Source organism: Lepisosteus oculatus, chromosome 14 (genome assembly GCF_040954835.1).
Source record: "Lepisosteus oculatus isolate fLepOcu1 chromosome 14, fLepOcu1.hap2, whole genome shotgun sequence".
Taxonomy (NCBI): domain Eukaryota; kingdom Metazoa; phylum Chordata; class Actinopteri; order Semionotiformes; family Lepisosteidae; genus Lepisosteus; species Lepisosteus oculatus.
In genome coordinates, this window is record NC_090709.1 from 57111476 (window position 1) to 57123874 (window position 12399).

The window sequence follows — 12399 nt, forward strand, 5'->3', positions numbered from 1 at the left end:
CATATGGCCATAAGAGTGAAATTAATTCTCCGGCCCGCGCGACAGTTCCCCCGCCCTTTCTGCCACATTCTCATTGCCAACACTTGCCGCTTCCTCCCCACCTCCTGTCTCCGCCACCGCAGAGACATCAGGGATGGGTCTGCGGACAACTCTTGAACTGGGCTTCAGGTTGGGCTGAGGCCTGACGTGGTGCCACTGGATTCCAGCCTTCGAGGGCCCAGGCGGTTGTACCCCGGCTTGCCCACAGCTGGGGAACCGCGGTGATGGTGGTGGTGGTGCTGGTGCCGTCGCCTCCTCCCTCTGCCTCTCTCCCTGCACAGGCTTGGGTGTCAAAAGCCCACTGGTACGCTGAGGGGCAGCCTCTGGTGGTGGTGGTGCCCGTAGGATCTCAGCTGCACCATGCTGCACCGCCGCATGTTGTGGAGCAACCTCCCTCTGCTTCTCTTGCGGCACAGAGTGGGATGCAGCAGGATTGTTAGGGCAACGGGGCGCCCCTGCTGGTGGAGATGCTGGCTGGTCCCCGGCTCCTTTCTGCTGCGCTGTACCCAGGATTGGAGGGGCCTCCCTCTGCCTCTCCCCCATCACCGGCTGGGGCGTTGCTGGCTCACTGGGGTCCTGGGGCGCCGCTGCTGGCAACTCTCCATGCTCAGCTACAGCGGCTACCCGTAGTCCATCTTCAACCCCCTCGGCGTTGTGGGCAGCTGCTCCTGCGGCGGCTGGATCTTCCGGTTCCGGCTCGCAGTTGCAGCTCATGAGCGCGTGGAGGCAGTCCGGGCACTTGGCAGCGGTGCAGTTCCTGGCGCGGTGGCCGGGCTGTCTGCACTCATAGCAGAGGAACTCAGGGCAGTCCTTGGCGATGTGCCCCGAGTCCAGGCAGACATGACACACCCTTTGTTGAAGGTCGTGGAGGACCCTGAAGTACTGGTCCCCCTCTGCCGTGGCGAAGCGGATGCTGTATGGCAACGAGGCTACATGCTCGGGAAAGCGAATCCGAACAAACCTCATGCCATCAGCAATGGTGGTCCCGGGGTAGTGGCGCATCCTGATGTCCGAAATCACTCTCACCCCCCAGCTACTCAGCTTCTCCTTGATAGTCTCGTCTGAGATATATGCCGGGAAATGGAGGAAGGACACCACTACCTCCTTCCGCTCCAGCCAGCGTCAGTAGGAGGGTGTGCCCTGCACATCCAGCCCCACAGCCACCGCGTCTGCATGTTCCTTTGAGTCCAGAGTCAGTTCAAACTCTTTTGGCGTCCGGGGGTGGCAGGCAAAAAGAGAGCCCTCCCCACAGACGCCGTGCACAGCTGCGATAATAGCACCCGCAGACGGTTTCTCCACGCCGCTCACATCCACCACAACAGTATGCGCCCTTGCAAAAACCCGCCGGGGGGGTCGGTCCGAATTCCTCATCCTTCTCTTTCCTACACCACTCTCCTCCTCCACTACAATAACATTCTCTGCCTCCATGTTTTTTCCTTCCATTAAAACACAAACAGGACTCAGAAAGCAACAAAAAAGCAACAAAAAAAAACAAAAGTCTCTATCCTCACCAAACAGAGCTAGGCTGAAGGGGAGGGCTTCAAAAATCAACCAAAAACACCAAAAAACCACAAAAAACAAAGTCTTACTTAAGACAAACAAATCCTCTGTTCCTCTTCTCCTTCTTATAGAGAGGACAGCTCCGTCACCTCTTTTACGACGCTGCTTTTTTTCCCTTGCGTTTTTCTCTTCTTCCCACGTTCTCTCTCTTCACTGCCTTCGTCCCCGCTCTATTTCACTTCAGCCTTTCACTCTTGCTTCCTTCCAATGAGGACGGAGCTGAAAGGGCGCTATAGAGGATCGCTGTGGAGAGCTGCTGCTGTGCTTTGACATCTGAGCTCTGTGGAAAACGATCTCAATACAATTCTGAAAAACGCGACTCCCCGAACGCCAGCAGAACAAGTCTCCACAGCCGAAGCGCTTTGTCTCTTTTCAGCTGGCGATAAACCTTTCCTCGATCCTTTGCGGACTTGTAAAACTGTTCATGATCAGAATAAAAAACGCTCACGCTAATACACAAGCACCCGTGTCTCGCCAAAGCTGACAAATAAACAGACGGACAAGCCGCACTGCACGTGTGAACAGGGGAATGAGCGAGCGAACGGGGATAGGGCGCCTCCTGCGCTTAAAAGCTTACAGCACCTGGTATTCCCAGGCGGTCTCCCATCCAAATACTAACCAGGCCCATCCCTGTTTAGCTTCCGAGATCAAGTGTGCTCAAGGGGGTGTGCCCGTAAGCAAGAGCAGGGGTCGCTGGCACCCTTCTTATAGAGAGGGCAGCTCCGTCACCTCTTTTACTACGCTGCTTTTTTTCCCTTGCGTTTTTCTCTTCTTCCCACGTTCTCTCTCTCAACTGCCTTCGTCCCCGCTCTATTTCACTTCAGCCTTTCACTCTTGCTTCCTTCCAATGAGGACGGAGCTGCGGGAGAAAGGGCGCTAAAGAGGATCGCTGTGGAGAGCTGCTGCTGTGCTTTGACATCTGAGCTCTGTGGAAAACGATCTCAATACAATTCTGAAAAACGCAACTCCCAGAACGCCGGCCGAACAAGTCTTGAAGTGGAAATCTAATAAGTAAATTGATTCTTAAAATGTAGAGAGCTTTGCAAAAAAATATATTGGGGCTTTTAGATAATATATTTCAAGGATGTAATTGCTGTGCTACAGTACGTGCAGAACTTTAGAAAACAGTGCGTCAACAAAGTACACTGTTTAGGTTACTTTAGAAGACAATGTACCAAAACAATATATGCTGTCTGGGTCTTTAGAATTAGCTGAAAGTAACTGATAAGCTTTGAATAACATATCTAGTGCTTCTTCTTTCGCTTTTTGATGTAATCTGTTTTCTCTTAGGGAAAGGGGAACTTTTAGAAGGGACAAAGCGCTGAGCTTTTTTACAGCGCAACGTCTTATAAAAACCCTGTACTGCTTGTAACAAATTGAGTCTCTGGTTGCACTTTGCGAAGTGGCAGCAGTGCTCCCAATATTGCAATATTGAAATAAAGACCTTACTCAGGTGAGAACTCTCTCTTGTGGCTTCCTTGATAGTTAAATTTCCATGACACTGGTTTTAATGTCTGTAGATTGTATCTTATTTTTATTTTTTGTTTCATGTTCATATTATGTGTTTTCACCCAGTTGACTCCAGTTAATAACAGTTCACCCAGTTAATAGCCACTTTTTATGCGCGAAAAACGGGTGATCTTTCTATCTCGTGATCAGCTTAGTATCTTTCTGTAAGTTTTTTTCTTCTTAATTAAACGTTTAAAATACATGAATTTCATAAAGACAACACACGTTTCGAACAGAAAAAAATCATATTCTGTTCTCTTCCTGGTATGTATAACAGATCAGCAGGTCTTATTTTCCCAATTGCTTTTTTCCACTGTATTTATCATATTGGCTAGCCAATGTCCTCTCTTAGCTAGGTAATGTTACTTGTGGATGTGCTTCTGCGTTGCGTAGAAGCACATGTATCCATAGAAAGTGTATTATACTACTATTTGAGCTACAGTACATAAAAATAATTATATCGTTATTAATTTCTTTAGGTTCGTGATTCCATATTATATTCCCTATTAATCAAATTCTAAAAGTATGCTTTTGTTTACTCCGATAACGAGCACATTCACAGAAAATGTTAATATCTTATGACTTTTCACAAAGTATATAAACTTAAGATGGTCAGAAGGAGCATGTAAAAACGTTTCCGAAACGTGGTAAAATCTTAATACATGTAAGACTTTGATGCTTAAAATGTTTAGGAAGAAAGTGGAATACTGGTGTGTATTTTTTCTTTAAACTACCAATACCAGCCATATACAGTTTACACTATATGTTTATGTTCCTAAATTAATATAGTTTATGGTGGTGTATCGTGGTTGTAGAGGTTTGATGGGTTTACTGAGACAATTATTAATTGTAGCAGTAATCACGAGGTTGTTCGTTGTGGCTTTTAGAAAATCAATCGTCAGAACAACTAACAACGCACACACACGGGTTCAATACACGAGATACATTTATTCATATAAATTGTGCACCAAACATATACTAGTCTGCCTGGATACGAGCGGCAGACCTTACTGTGAGGGTTATCAATATACAAGGTATATAATCTCGAAGAGATGCCAACACAAAGAGATACACAACAGAGAATATATGTCAATATATATTGTTCGGTTACCAAATCGCTAATCAGTGTTATTACCCACTGTTACTCTAAACTCGGAAGTAAATACATTACTCATGAATTAAATTGATAACAACTTGTGTTGAGGTACAATTGAATTCTCAAGACACAATGTAGAACATGGGGTTTACTTATCCACTGTGTTTGGATTTGGAATTTCCCGGCACGAACACCAAACCAGCTGACAGGCTCTGTTGCAGCCTCTGTTCCAGCGGTTGTCCAATGGGCGTTGTGACGGCGTCCTCTGGCTACCGGCCAACCAGTCGAGGTGCAGCTCGGAGTAGGACGGGCGGAGGAATCTAACTGCGGCGCGCAGGGCAGTCGTTGCTCCGAGGGGATCTACCAGCAGTCCGGCTGGCTAGTAGAAAGTCTCTATGCACAGAGTGTGACCGCGAGTCCTCACAAGTCACTCTTTTGCCTGGGAAGAAACTGGTTAGTTCCCGGTCCAGCGCTGCTTCTGAATAAGGTATTCAGGTTGTCGACGAAGGTCCAACTGTAGGCTGCCGTTGATCAAGCGGAGCATTCACGTTGGTAGAATTCTGAGTACGTACGGGATCCTCGGCCTCGCGCTTAGAACAAAGTCCAAGTCCTTTTTGCAGACAACAGCAGTTGTCACGTGATTGTCTCTGCTGATGCGCGAAAATGGCCAAGGAGAAACCAGAACTGAGCTTGCGCTCCCTTTTTGATCAAGACCCAGATGTGTGCTGATTGGTTGAGAGTTTGGCGGGCATTGGAGACCCACGTGGTATTACCACGCCCTGCCAGTCCCTGATTGGTTGGTCAAGGTGAGATATAAGTCACTTTCTCTTGACACTTAGGAATGCAGTCCAGATGTCCATTCGGCACTCCCTAGACTGATAGGCGCCAATGGATGACCATTGATCATGATAGCCAGGCTCAGCTAATTGCATCCCCGTCTGGGAGCTTGTTTCTTATCACAAGAAAACACTCTTAAATCAGCTTGCATGAATTCTTTCTCTGTGGCTGCACCACAGAGATGGAGGGTGAGATGGGGCCTCTTTTAGGAGCATACCAAAGCTTAATTCTGTCTTATTAACAAGCATTGCCGCTACACCATATACGTATAATAGACGTCTAAAGTTATCCGTATAATAGACATCTAAAGTTATACGTATAATAGACATCTAAAGTTATACGTATAATAGACCTCTAACCATATACGTATAATAGACCTCTAAAGTTATACGTATAATAGACCTCTAACCATATACGTATAATAGTCCTCTAAAGTTATCCATATAATAGAACTCCAACCATTTATGTATAATGAACGTCTAAACATAGACGTATAATTGACGTATAACTTTAGACGTATATTAGAATTTCATTCTAGACGAATTGTAGACCACATTTAGACGTCTAAGGTATGCGTTTAATAGACGTATATTATACGTCTTTCGCCCACTGGGTCTGTTCGATGCACAAAGAACGTTTTGAGAAGCGTCAAAGGCAAGTCATTCCGAGTTGGTCGTTTGTGTTTTCCGTTCAGACGCGAAATGCTGAAATGATCTCTCAGCTCCTCGGTTGTCATTTCTGCTCCGTAAAGGAATCACAGCACGCGTCGGCTTCCAGCACGGTGGGTCGGGACACGATGCCGGGGGTTGGAGAGAGCGATGTCTTCCTCGTTAGTATAGGACCTGTCACCTGTCCCCACCTGTCACGCGGGAGACTGGGGTACATCAGGACGTGCATTGAAGTGAAAGCAGGATGCGCTGTGACATGCACTGTGCAGATCCCGCCACACTAAGAGGTGAGTGGGTCTGTTCGATCACAGCGCTAGGCGAATCCCCAAACCCCTTTTGTGCCTGGCGACAAAAGATGTCTGTTTCCGCCCGGTTTCGAGCTGGGGACCTTTCACGTGTGAGGCGAACGTGATAACCACTACACTACGGAAACGGTGGTAAGATGTGCCCAGCGGCCCAGCGCTGAGCTTCGCCAATGCGATTCAGCTGCTTCCAGTGCCTTTATTGGAGTGCGCTGATGGATCGTGCTCTCTCTCCAGAGACCAGCACGCCTGTCATGGACGGAGCAGGAAAGGCGGCGCCACATTCTACAGCCCTCTCCACGCAATCGACGAAATCGGGCTACTGAAGTGGAGAAAATCGCCTCTCCAGAAAGTGCAAATATCATCTTGGAGACTATAAATCCTATTGCTGAAGGTCAGCCCTGTCTACCAGAGTAACCCTCCCACAGCGATGATCAGCTCGTCTCACACGCGAGAAGTTTCGGTTGGAAACAAGCGCCCCCTCTTCTCGCACGTTTTGCACGTTCGAATAGTTTTAATGCGGCTCTTTCGTACACGGTGCTGATCTTTTGGAAAGCAGGAGGCAAAACCGAGTCGAACCGCCTGGGTGAAAACCACGAACCCTAACCGCTAGACTATATGGCAGCGAACAACCATGCTGTTCCCGGCATCATGCAAGCAAACTACATAAATATGAGAAAAGACGCAAGAGAGTTGTCACTCAGAGTGTCGAAGGGTCTATGTATACTGGGGCTCAGTTGTAATGCAACGTCAGGACTTTTCCGAATTATGTCACACAAAGAGAGCACAGCCTTTTCCGCCCTGCCACGTGTGTATCGGTAACTCGCCGTGATCGTATAAGGGTCAGTACTTTGCGTTGTGGCCGTCCTGATGTACCCCGGTCTCCCGTGTGACAGGTGGGGATACTCGCCACTATACTAACGAGGAAGACATCGCTCTCTGCTTAGTGTGCAAAACACTTACTTGCAGCATTGTGGGTGCTGTGGTTTAAATGCTATTGGTTTGTGAACAGAATACCCCTATCCCAGTGCATTGTGCCACATTAAATAAAAGCAAGAGAAAAAGAGATTCAGAACACAAAGCTGTGTCAGTGTTCTGTGTAAAAAATCGGTTTGAACATCATGGGAGCTGTTTTTAATAAGCTGCTGAGTAAAGAATATTTTAATCTTCCTGCTGTCAGTAGTATTGTGAATATAGTTGACTCTTACCTGAATGAAAACAGGACATAAAGGAAGGGTTTCAGAATTCTGACAAAGCTTTATTCCCGTGCTTACAGTCTGAGTAATTGGAGACTGCGCTATTCTTTTGCCTATGGTCATATATGCGTTTTTTGCATGAAGCCGTATTGAACAGTATTTCTCGCGTTGTGAAGTTGTGTATACAGCGGTCCCCCAGGTTCCAGTTACTGCGTAATTACGCATCGATGAAAAACCGGAGGTTTAAAAAAAGATAATTAGCTCACTGATACTTTGATGTAGAGGCTGTGGAAATATCCACATGTCGTGGTCCTTAAAATGCATTTGGTTTGAAGGCGTTCTGTGCTTCTGTTGCGAAGATATGGACAAAAGAATATTCGTGCTTGGTCAAAAAAATATCATATAAATGAAAAAGTAAAGGCTGAGAAAGCATTCACAATGTGTTTTATACACAAGTATTCTCGCGATTCTTAGAGGTTTCGTGTAAACGCTACAGGCGTGGCAAAATCGTTTTCGAACTTCAAGTTAACTTTACCCCGGTAGATACAAATGGGTTGCACAACTTTGAACTAGCAAGTGGAAGAGGGCTAAGCCCCCTCTCTTTTAGCCCAGGTTCGATCTGTCTCCCAGAATCACTAGGGCGCACACACACACACACACCCGTGCCGTTGAAGTGTTCTGCTTCATTTCTAAGGGCGACTCAACATTCACTCCTACCCCGAGTGCAGAAAAGACAGCATCCACAGCAATAACAGCTCAGGTCTCTGCACAGGAGCTAAGCTGCCCTCATCTCCTCTGCTCTGCGGCTCCTGCGGAGTGGAGTCCTGCCTGGAGCCATGTTTGCAGCCGGCGGCTCCCCGCGCCCTGTCTGTGGGTCATGTCCAAGAGCTCCTGGGAGGAAGAGAGAGCCCTCCCACTCGGGGGCTTTTCCACGGTCTGTGTGAGGAGGGGTGGGTGTGTCCAGTAGCTTATCGAGCGGAAGCCTGGGGCGGCGGAGAGCTGTGATCGTGCAGACCTTGAGGTGTCACCTCTTTGTCTGCTTTCCCGCCCCCCCTCCGCCCAAGCTCTGCTCCAAAGTAGCCCGGCAACCCCTCACACCTGCACGTGTCACAACCTAAGGTGCGGTCATGAGACACCCATGGGGTGTCGTTCTGTTCTTGCTAATTGTTTCCTGCCCGTCGCAGGCAGGAGTCCATGCGAGGAAGATGCGCTGGACAGAGCTCAGAGGGCGCAGCTGGGTGGCTTTCCTTCTGAGTGACGTTCCTGCAACACTCTCCCGCTACTCTTGGTGCGCTCATGCCACAACACAGGAAGGCTGGAGCAGGTGGCTGTGGGCTTTGCGCACCGCCGAAATAGCTCAGTTGGGAGAGTGTTAGACTGAAGATCTATCCCTGGTTTGATCCCGGGTTTCGGCATTTTTTTCATCGCGCCCTTTGTTCCTCTCTCCAGCGCCCCCTGCCTAAAGTGACGCGTCCCTTTCTCAGCCCGAAACGCAAGCGAGACACCAGCAGCAGTCCCTGCAGGTTTCCGTAGTGTAGAGGCTATCACGTTCGCCTAACACGCGAAAGGTCCCCGGTTCGAGACCGGGTGGAAACAGCCTCGTTTTGCACGCTCCTGTACTTCACAGAGGTCTTGAGCGACCGGTCATTTGTTCCCAATGTATTTCCGGTGCCTTCGTGCACTCTTGTACCAAACGCACGTTCCTTCTGTACGCGGAGCCGATCATTTGCAATTGGGCTGTGCCGGCAAACCAGGACGAGCTCTGTCGGCTCAAAAGCAGCGCAGGACCTGCAAGAACAACAGAAAGATTAGCATCCAGCGGGGGCCTCTTAGTGAGCCCAAGAGCTCATCAAGAATCGGCTCCAGCAACAGGGCTGGGCGCATTGTTCCATTCTCCGCCCACTCTCGGTGTAAACAAGTCCCTCCTGGTCTCTGCTTGAAATGCACTTTCCTGCATTTGCTTTGGTGTAACTGGCTTCCCCTGCATGGGCGAATGTGAAGAAGATCCTTAGTAAGTCATTGAAGAAAACCGAGAAGAGGTCGGAGTGGCCTCTGTCGTTCATCAACGATCCAGTCAGGCAGTACTCCTCTGTAAAGCGCCGTTCGTTCACAATCGATTGGCTTTTTTTTGCCTTCATTCGTGCGAGTAGTAAAAGCAGACGCCCCTATTCTGCCGTGACCCGGATTCGAACCGGGGTTGTTGCGGCCACAACGCAAAGTACTGACCACTATACGATCACAGCAAGTTACCGAGACACACGCGGCAGGGCGGAAAGGGCTGTGCTCTCTTCGTGTGACATAATTCGGAAAAGTCCTGACGTTGCATTTCAACTGAGCCCCAGTATACATCGACCCTTCGACACTCTGAGTGACAACTCTCTTGCGTGTTTTCTCATATTTATGTAGTTTGCTTGCATGATGCCGGGAACAGCATGGTTGTTCGCTGCCATATAGTCTAGCGGTTAGGGTTCCTGGTTTTCACCCAGGCGGTTCGACTCGGTTTTGCCTCCTGCTTTCCAAAAGATCAGCACCGTGTACGAAAGAGCTGCATTAAAACTACTCGAACGTGCAAAACGTGCGAGAAGAGGGGGCGCTTGTTTCCAACCGAAACTTCTCGCGTGTGAGACGAGCTGATCATCGCTGTGTGAGGGTTACTCTGGTAGACAGGGCTGACCTTCGGCAATAGGATTTAGAGTCTCCAAGATGATATTTGCACTTTCTGGAGAGGCGATTTTCTCCACTTCAGTAGCCCGATTTCGTCGATTGCGTGGAGAGGGCTGTAGAATGTGGCGCCGCCTTTCCTGCTCCGTCCATGACAGGCGTGCTGGTCTCTGGAGAGAGAGCACGGTCCATCAGCGCACTCCAATAAAGGCACTGGAAGCAGCTGAATCGCATTGGCGAAGCTCAGCGCTGGGCCGCTGGGCACGTCTTACCACCGTTTCCGTAGTGTAGTGGTTATCACGTTCGCCTCACACGCGAAAGGTCCCCGGTTCGAAACCGGGCGGAAACAGACATCTTTTGTCGCCAGGCACAAAAGGGGATTGGGGATTCGCCTAGCGCTGTGATCGAACAGACCCACTGGACCCACCTCTTAGTGTGGCGGGATCTGCACAGTGCATGTCACAGCGCATCCTGCTTTCACTTCAATGCGCGTCCTGATGTACCCCAGTCTCCCGCGTGACAGGTGGGGACAGGTGACAGGTCCTATACTAACGAGGAAGACATCGCTCTCTCCAACCCCCGGCATCGTGTCCCGACCCACCGTGCTGGAAGGCGACGCGTGCTGTGATCCCTTTACGGAGCAGAAATGACAACCGAGGAGCCGAGAGATCATGTCAGCATTTCGCGTCTGAACGGAAAACACAAACGACCAACTCGGAATGACTTGCCTTTGACGCTTTTCAAAGTGTTCTTTGTGCACGACGACTGCGCCGCCTAGCAGATACAAAGGGGTTGTACAACTTTGAACTAGCAAATGGAAGAGGGCTAAGCCCCCTCTCTTTTAGCCCAGGTTCGATCTGTCTCCCAGAATCACCAGGGCGCACACACACACACACCCGTGCCGTTGAAGTGCTCTGCTTCATTTCTAAGGGCAACTCAACATTCACTCCTACCCCGAGTGCAGAAAAGACAGCATCCACAGCAACAACAGCTCAGGTCTCTGCACAGGAGCTAAGCTGCCCTCATCTCCTCTGCTCTGCGGCTCCTGCGGAGTGGAGTCCTGCCTGGAGCCGTGTTTGCAGGCGGCGGCTCCCCGCGCCCTGTCTGGGCGTCGTGTCCAAGAGCTCCTGGGAGGAAGAGCGAGCCCTCCCACTCGGGGGCTTTTCCACGGTCTGTGTGAGGAGGGGCGGGTGTGTCCAGTAGCTTATCGAGCGGAAGCCTGGGGCGGCGGAGAGCTGTGATCGTGCAGACCTTGAGGTGTCACCTCTTTGTCTGCTTTCCCGCCCCCCCTCCGCCCAAGCTCTGCTCCAAAGTAGCCCGGCAACCCCTCACACCTGCACGTGTCACAACCTAAGGTGCGGTCATGAGACACCCATGGGGTGTCGTTCTGTTCTTGCTAATTGTTTCCTGCCCGTCGCAGGCAGGAGTCCATGCGAGGAAGATGCGCTGGACAGAGCTCAGAGGGCGCAGCTGGGTGGCTTTCCTTCTGAGTGACGTTCCTGCAACACTCTCCCGCTACTCTTGGTGCGCTCATGCCACAACACAGGAAGGCTGGAGCAGGTGGCTGTGGGCTTTGCGCACTGCCGAAATAGCTCAGTTGGGAGAGCGTTAGACTGAAGATCTAAAGGTCCCTGGTTCGATCCCGGGTTTCGGCATTTTGTTTCATCGCGCCCTTTGTTCCTCTCTCCAGCGCCCCCTTCCTAAAGTGACGCGTCCCTTTCTCAGCCCGAAACGCAAGCGAGACACCAGCAGCAGTCCCTACAGGTTTCCGTAGTGTAGCGGCTATCACGTTCGCCTAACACGCGAAAGGTCCCCGGTTCGAGACCGGGCGGAAACAGCCTCGTTTTGCACGCTCCTGTACTTCACAGAGGTCTTGAGCGACCGGTCATTTGTTCCCAATGTATTTCCGGTGCCTTCGTGCACTCTTGTACCAAACGCACGTTCCTTCTGTACGCGGAGCCGATCATTTGCAATTGGGCTGTGCCGACAGACCAGGTCGAGCTCTGTCGGCTCAAAAGCAGCGCAGGACCTGCAAGAACAACAGAAAGATTAGCATCCAGCGGGGGCCTCTTAGTGAGCCCAAGAGCTCATCAAGAATCGGCTCCAGCAACAGGGCTGGGCGCATTGTTCCATTCTCCGCCCACTCTCGGTGTAAACAAGTCCCTCCTGGTCTCTGCTTGAAATGCACTTTCCTGCGTTTGCTTTGGTGTAACTGGCTTCCCCTGCATGGGCGAATGTGAAGAAGATCCTTAGTAAGTCATTGAAGAAAACCGAGAAGAGGTCGGAGTGGCCTCTGTCGTTCATCAACGATCCAGTCAGGCAGTACTCCTCTGTAAAGCGCCGTTCGTTCACGTCGATTGGCTTTTTTTTGCCTTCATTCGTGCGAGTAGTAAAAGCAGACGCCCCTATTCTGCCGTGACCCGGATTCGAACCGGGGTTGTTGCGGCCACAACGCAAAGTACTGACCACTATACGATCACAGCGAGTTACCGAGACACACGCGGCAGGGTGGAAAGGGCTGTGCTCTCTTC

The 12399-nt window shown here is 50.2% G+C and overlaps 6 non-coding genes and 1 pseudogene across 6 annotated transcripts; 4 read left to right on the forward strand and 3 right to left on the reverse strand.

Annotated features, from left to right (window-relative positions):
- Positions 1-2169: 2169 nt before the first annotated feature.
- LOC138219189 (5S ribosomal RNA) lies at positions 2170-2278 on the reverse strand (annotated as a pseudogene).
- Positions 2279-8730: 6452 nt separating this feature from the next.
- On the forward strand, positions 8731-8803 carry trnav-aac (transfer RNA valine (anticodon AAC)). Its single transcript has one exon. It is a non-coding gene; the product is annotated as a tRNA-Val (tRNA).
- A 575-nt stretch (positions 8804-9378) lies between these two features.
- trnah-gug (transfer RNA histidin (anticodon GUG)) lies at positions 9379-9450 on the reverse strand. The gene has a single exon. It is a non-coding gene; the product is annotated as a tRNA-His (tRNA).
- Positions 9451-10144: 694 nt separating this feature from the next.
- On the forward strand, positions 10145-10217 carry trnav-cac (transfer RNA valine (anticodon CAC)). The gene has a single exon. It is a non-coding gene; the product is annotated as a tRNA-Val (tRNA).
- Positions 10218-11450: 1233 nt separating this feature from the next.
- On the forward strand, positions 11451-11523 carry trnaf-gaa (transfer RNA phenylalanine (anticodon GAA)). Its single transcript has one exon. It is a non-coding gene; the product is annotated as a tRNA-Phe (tRNA).
- A 109-nt stretch (positions 11524-11632) lies between these two features.
- trnav-aac (transfer RNA valine (anticodon AAC)) lies at positions 11633-11705 on the forward strand. Its single transcript has one exon. It is a non-coding gene; the product is annotated as a tRNA-Val (tRNA).
- A 574-nt stretch (positions 11706-12279) lies between these two features.
- trnah-gug (transfer RNA histidin (anticodon GUG)) lies at positions 12280-12351 on the reverse strand. Its single transcript has one exon. It is a non-coding gene; the product is annotated as a tRNA-His (tRNA).
- Between the last annotated feature and the right edge of the window lie 48 nt (positions 12352-12399).